The following is a 7,241-nucleotide window of genomic DNA, read 5'->3' as shown; positions in this document are numbered from 1 at the left end:
GATCTGCACGGCAGTCTAGCTGGTAGGTTATGTCCGTGACACTGCAGGGGTGGAATGTGGAGCTAAGGGCCCCGGACCCTTTTGAGGTCTGGGTGGCCCGGGGGTGGGGTGCATCTTGTCTGTCGTCAGGGCGCCTGGGCTTCCAGACCACGGCACTCCTGACGCCATTTCCCAGAGCAGAACTGAACGGATGGGCTCAACGGACAGACTCTCAGCCGCTCCATCTGCAAATTTTCTCTTACCATGCTTTCCTTTCCTTTTCCGTTTGCCTTTCTTCTCGTCCTGTCTGCGGTGTCTCTGATCTTCCTGGAAAAAGGCTGGTCTTTCCCAGACACCTGGCCGGCTAGAACCTGGCTTTCCGTAAGAACTGGACATAGTCTTCGGAGCCTCAGTTTTTCTCAGCCGATTCTATTTTTCGATGCTGAAGACCTGCTTCTTCCGGATGAAAGTGACTTTCAGGGCAGAGGTGGGAAGTGGGGGTGTGTTATGGGTTGAGTTGTGTCACTCCGAATTCATACGTTGAAGTCCTGACCCCTAGTGTCTCAGAATGTGGCTGTTTTTGGTTCCTGATCTAATATGACTGGTGTCCTTACGAAAAGGGGAAGTTTGGAGACTGACTTGCAGACGGGAAGAATGGCATGCGAACACGAAGACAGCCATCTGCAAGCCGAGGAGAGGGGCCTGGGACGGATCTTTTCCTCACAGCCGTCAGAGGGAACCAGCTCTGCCAGCACCTTGACTTCAGACCTCGGGCCTCCAAGGCTGTGAGACAACACGTTTCTGTTGTTTAAGCCCCTCAGTCTAGGGTACTTGGTGATGGCAGCCTGAGGACATTAAAATAGGGTGACAGACAGATTCAGAGCTATTTAAGAAACTCATGGTTCAAAGAAAGTATGATGACAAGAAAGAGGGATGTATATGTGTGTATGTACATGTGCCTACATATGTGTATATGCATACATGCACCCAGTAGTGTAGTCTCATTTTATTTACGTATGAGGAATGGGGAATCCTTTTAAATAGGCAAGGTGCACTCCCCTCGGTTAGTGTATTTAGATGGAGCTACGCTGCCAGCCTCTGTCCCCCAGGGAGGGTGGCTTCTACAGCAACATTATGAACAGCCGTTTCAGAATTTCACCTCGGGTAGGTACCCCGAGGACTGAATGGCGTATTTAGAAATGATTTTGTTACTTTTGGTTTAGAACATCCTGTTGGCCAGACATTACTACGTCTGATGCTTCTGATCTCTCAGCCATAAAACCTCATTTGAGTCTTCAGATCCAGTGAAGACTGTGGCAGAGAAACTCTCCTGTTACAGGCCTGACACATTCTGGACTGTTCGTCGTGGTTTGTCTCTGGGTGGTGGTTGTGGCATTTGCAGACCTGGTGTGGTTCTGGAATGTTTGGATTATTTCACAGCACGCATATGTACTTTTGACATTTTTAGTGTGAGTATGGGAAAAATCATGTGCTTCTTTGCTTTCATCCCCAAATGTCCCGTTTATATCCTGATAACGGAAGTGGTTTCTTACTTTTGATGTTCTTGTATTAGAAATTTCAAACATGATCTCTTTTCATTGGCCACAGACTTTTCAAATTATTGTCTTGGCATCTCCTTGTTTTAGTCTCTCTCTCTCTCTCTCTCTCTCTCTCTCTCTCTCTCTCTCTCTCTCTCTTTTTGTACACACTTTCCTTACTTTCTGGACTTTTCCATTTATTTTAAAAAAAAGATGTTAAAATTCAATGATCCGACTATAGACTTTTACGAGGAATATTTACCCATCAGGAACAGAAGGTTTGAAAAAGAGAAAATGATGATTCAGAACTGACAAATAATTCTAGATGGAAAGGCATCTAGAGAAGATGGGGGTTGCACAGGAAGGCTTCTGAGCTCGGCCTCGAGAAATAATGTTCAGAAGCTGGTGGGAGAGGCGCTCCATCCACAGGATAGAAAACTCTTTGGCAGAGACCTGTCAGAAGAGGGTCAGGGGACCGAGAGTTGTAGGGCCTTTCTGTGAGGAAGATGTTTTGGTGTCATAGAAGGACTGCCAACAGAGTCACTCAGTCTGTGGTATGCCAAGAGGGTCTCCCTGTTGAAAAGAGGGGAACAATACATAATATAAAATCGAGGGGACATGAGAGGACAGTCGGAAAATCCGACTGGCATTCAGATGGCGAGTGGCTGCTTCAGCCCCAGGCAACCCACATCCCAGAGCATTTCTCAGATCTCCTGCCAGATGCCTTTGAGGGTTCACAGCCGTGGGAGGCGGACTAGGACCAGGCTCATATGAGTTCTCTCTAGGAGAAGGGGAAAATGGAGACTCTCTGAACTGGTAAACTTCAATTCAGTCTTTGGTAGCTTCTAGAATGGTGTGAAACAGATGGGTTCTGAACATTTACAAAAGGAAATAATGAACACTGAGTGCCAGTTGAGGATCCTGATGAACAAAAACATAACCAATTAGTCTCATTTTTTTCTTGTTTTTAATAAGGAATGCTTTATGCATGTTTTAATCTCATTAAAATACTTGATGAAGGTTCTCACAGAAATATTCTTTGATAAGGTGGAGAAATGGAGGACTAGGAGGCCAGAGACCAGCGGTGGGTTCTTAACTGATCAACAGCTGTCTTCAAATAGAGTTGATTAAGGCCGTATTACTGAGGTAAAGCGCTATAATCTCGGGCTACAAATCTCTGTCTTGGGACGAGTTTTTGTTGTTAATCACGTTGATAAAGACTTAATAGATTTGCTTATGAGAATGCAGGGGCCTGGCAAGCTGCCACTGTGTCTTATAGAAATTTGTGTCCCATGCGAGGCCTTAGCTAATGACTTGCACATGATGAGTCATCACTTAAGTATTTGCTCAGTGAATAAATGAAGAAACAGAATGCATGTGAATTAAATTTGCGAATCACAAAAAATCAAATGGCAATTCCCATTGGATAGTCAAGATGAAAACATTTCTCTACATACTAGAACGTTCGTCCCAGCTGTGGCGACCTCTTAGGGGGTGGAGGCTCGTGCCAGAAATCGAGGAATAAGCAGTTTCAGATGTTGGGCAGTCTGAGGGAAGGAGGCTGGAGGAATGGGCTTCAATAGGACTAGAAGCTTTAGCCTTCATAACTGAAGGTCCTTCAGGGAAATGGACTCTGGACATCCCAACTTTGACAGCTCAGTCCTGGTTTTTGCCTAGTTTCAATGTCTTGCCTCACCGAGCACTTGTGCTCTAGAGTCAGTTATTTGCCGGTGGGAAAAGCCAGGGGGTTTTAACTGCTAGAAAGAAGGAGTTCATGTGGTTATGATAATTAAGCTTGAAAGCTGCCCTGAGGGTAGGATGGGGTGAGCCTGTAAGTGTGTACCCAGTCGGTCCAAGCAAGACCCGTTGGTCATTGGTTGGGAAACGACAATCGGTTCTGATCATTCCTAGACAGGCGATGCTCCAAGTGGAGAGTAATCCTGTACCACCCCTGCTCCCGGTGCCCCCACTTCCTGAAATGAGGGGGTGACCACATAAAGAAAAGGCAAAAGTTCACAGTTTCGGGTCTACGCTCTCTTCTTGGTTTCAGTTTGTCCTGTAAGTGGGATGGTTAGAAAGTGAAGTTTCATGACTAAACCATGGTGAACAAATTAAATGTGAATCGTGTCTATTTACATCTCTTGTGATCATCGATAATCTCAGAATGAAAGAAAACATTCTTCTGTAAGGGGTAATATATATATACATTTCTGAGGATATTGTCAATTGTTACCTTAAAGTAGAAACATAATATCGACAGACGGCCAGCACTTTATCTCAAAATATGAAATGTATTAGGATTATCCTCATTTGTGAAGGGTACTTAATGTAGAAACAAAATCTTTCTTAAAACTAATCCATTGGTAGAATCAAATCAGCTTTTTGCATGAACATGAATATCCTTCTTCTCAACCTGAAAAGTATAAAATCACTAAGACATAGCTACAGTAACAACAAATTACTTCCATAAAATTAATCTAGAAGATTAAATTTCTCTTTTAATTTGTTAGGCTTTTCTTCCGGGTTTGACAAACAAAAGAGCTCTCGTGATAGCTTTGACTTAATTAAAATCTGGAGAACAACGAACTCAATTATTTTTGTTTTATCTCCTTTCGGAAGGTGAAAGAGCCAACATTGATGTTTATCTGTGAATAGTGGCTGTGTAGGAAAACGAAAAGATATTTCAGGTGTCAAAGATATCTGAACAGTTTCATGAGTCTAAATTTGGGGACTGAATTTAGGAAAACGATATTAAAATGCCTTCTCAGAAAAGACTGGCCACAAAACAAAAGAGAGTTATCTTGGCATCCTCGTTAGTAAGAGTGAAAACACAGCATTGAAAATAAACATGATGGAAGCTAAGATCATAATAATTAAGAATATTCATTCTTATTGAGGAAGAATTCATATTGCTTCATCTAAAATGACCTAAGACACCCACTTCTGGAGCTGGCCAATCTGGCCTGAGCTTTTCTCTACCAGATTACAGCTAAGAACTCTGGACAAACCAGGAACTGGAATTACCTGATGCCTCTGAAAACTGAAAATAGCAGGCAGATTTAGAAAGGGGTCAAAGTGTAAAGCAGCGACCCCTATGGGGTGTTTTCTACTTTTTTTCCTTTCATCTTTTTATGTTTTAGTTTTGATCTGTGGGTCTTCTTAGTTGTGGAACTCTACAGTGAGTGCAGGCAGCAAAAATTGAAGAGCAGCCCTGTTTTTCTTAACGTCTAGTGCTGTGCCTGACACCCGGTGACTCCCTGTGGATTGCTGTTGAACCAGGAAGAAAATGCAGTTTGCAGCTACCACTTTTGGTTTTACAGTTTTTATTCACAATGCACAATTGGTTTGGGGGGATGGCTGGCTGAGATGGCATAGCCAGGAGGAATTTGTAGTTGGGATTTTAACACTCAGTTTGGATTCAATAAGGGTGCTAAGGGTGATCGCAGAAGATGCCAAATAAATTAAAAATGAGCTCTCTCGAGGCAGGTCAAGTGTAAAGGCTGTGGCAAAGATGGCGCCGTCCTCGCTTACTCTGTGGACCCCTACCGGGCAGAACCGGGCTTGTGAATGATCGAATGGCAACTTCTTTTCCCCACGGGGAACTTTCCCTAACTTCGGAGCAGCTAGTATTATCATCACTAAAAGTATAGATGTAGTGGAACTTACAGCGCTCCATTTAGAGTCTGGAAAACCTAGGCATTAAATAAACCATTCTGTTATGCTGTAAAATGAGATTAATGACGTGTCTTTTTAAGGATCCCTTTTCTAAGATTAAAGCCTTTGCTGTGGAAAATACCTGTTACTGTCCCTATTTTGAACCCCGAGTGACTTACTTTAACCTCTCTGAACCAGACAGAAGCCAATGTCCACTGCAAAGTTCTACGTTCCCTTTATTTAAATAAACAAAACTATTTATTCAGTTTCCCTCGTTTTCTAAATTTATTAACTTCATTCCAGTGGTTCAATTCATTCCAGAATTTTATTCACTAATGGCATGACACTGCGCATCCTTACACGAGGGAGTTCTTTTACGGTTGACAATGATTCTATCCGTAGGAATACATAAAAACATCCTGTTCATAGTTCTGTGGATGAAACTTAGCTAGCAAAGGGGATCCTGATTTGTTCATAGGTGGCTCCCAACGAGGACGCATTGTCGAAATATTAATTGTACGATGCGGCTGCTTTTCGCAGATAAAAACTAATCATTCGTGGGCTTAAATAATTTCCAAAAGTCCTTTCCTTGTGACTAGGGCTTGCTGTCAGCAGCAGAATGAACGACCCCGCCGCCGTCTCCCCAAAATGGGCCGATGCAAGAGTCAAAAAGGTGAAGTAAGACACGAGTTTTGTTGTCCCTCCCGGGCCTGCCACTGGCATCGGCCTCCCTGTCTGAGTTCCCGGCACTGTGGCCGAGGCTGCTGTCCTTGGTAGTGGCAGACATGGCCGGGCCACAACCTCCTTTTGAAACGCACCTGTCTTGTGTCCCAGCACGTAGCCTCCTGTGCCGCCCCGCTGCACGTAACGCTCTCGTCTTCAGCATGGCTCTTCCACAGTTTCGCCCGAATGACTGACAACTGGCTGTACCCGGCATTGCAGCGATGGAAAAGGGGTGCCACCTCTTCCTCCTTCCTTCTCGATCTGCAGGATGCAGAGGGTGGGCTTCTAGGGGGTCACAGCAAGGCAGGCAGTGACTTCCTCAGTGTCCACTCATGTACTGTTTGTCAATTACATGCCGACACTATGCGAGGCTCGGGGAAATAAAAACAAATGACATGAGGCCTCTGTCCCCAAGTAAAGTGACAGACATGTGAGCCAACAGCAGCCCCAGTGCCATGTGGCGAGGGCTGCTGCTGCGGGGGAGATAAACATGGCAGGTGAACGACGCCACTACCTCTGAGCAGGGCAGAGAAGGTGGCATTTGATGTGGGTTTCGATGGGTGAATAAGAGTTATCTGAGGATAAATGATGGCGGAGTGGCGTGTGTCGCTAGCGGCAGAGCATCAGCGTGGTTGAGGGGGTCTGCGCAGTGCCAGGGTGGTGTTGAGGCCAGTTGGGGCCAAATTCTGAATGGTCCTCCTGGGTGCCTGTGCACCTGGCCAGGCACAACCACGGTTTTCCAGCAAGGGCCCGATAAAATTGGGTCAGATTCTTCTAGCACTGGCACTCAGGAGTAGGCCAATCTTGGATGCTTGAGAAGTGCCAGCCAGAGATGGCGAGGCCTGGACTGGGGTGGAAGGAGGGCCAACGACACGGGTAGAGGGTGGATGGATCGGCTCCTGTGAGGGAGGGACAGGAGGGACCTCAGGCTTCCGCCCTGGACGTCAGGCTGAACGGCAGGTCCGGACAGGTGACGCATGGGCTCCCGCTGGCTGGTGGGGAAGCCTGCGAGGTGGGGACGAGGACGGCCCTGCCCTTCTCAATGGGGGGATCCATCTTCCTTCTCTGCGTCTCCCCATGTGCCCACCCGCCTCGCAGTCTTGTCAGCTGAGAACGAATAGACGGTGGAGCTTTACAGAGTGGCAGAGCTGTTGTCCCAGCCGTCCCCACCAAGTCCGGGCTTGTGGAGGCAGAGCCCGAAGGAGGGGGCCACGTGGCCAGGAGACGGCCTGTCCGCATTTTTCTGCGCGGGGTGGGAATCATGGCTGGTGTTGGCGCTTTCGTGCCTGGGCCTTCTGTAAACGGAAGTTGGCCAAATGCTTAGGGCTTGGGTCTCATCCAAATGAG

The sequence above is a fragment of the Pteropus vampyrus genome, unplaced genomic scaffold, assembly GCF_000151845.1.
Source record: "Pteropus vampyrus isolate Shadow unplaced genomic scaffold, Pvam_2.0 Scaffold270, whole genome shotgun sequence".
Classification (NCBI taxonomy): Eukaryota; Metazoa; Chordata; class Mammalia; order Chiroptera; family Pteropodidae; genus Pteropus; species Pteropus vampyrus.
Note: the sequence above shows the minus strand (reverse complement) of the source record.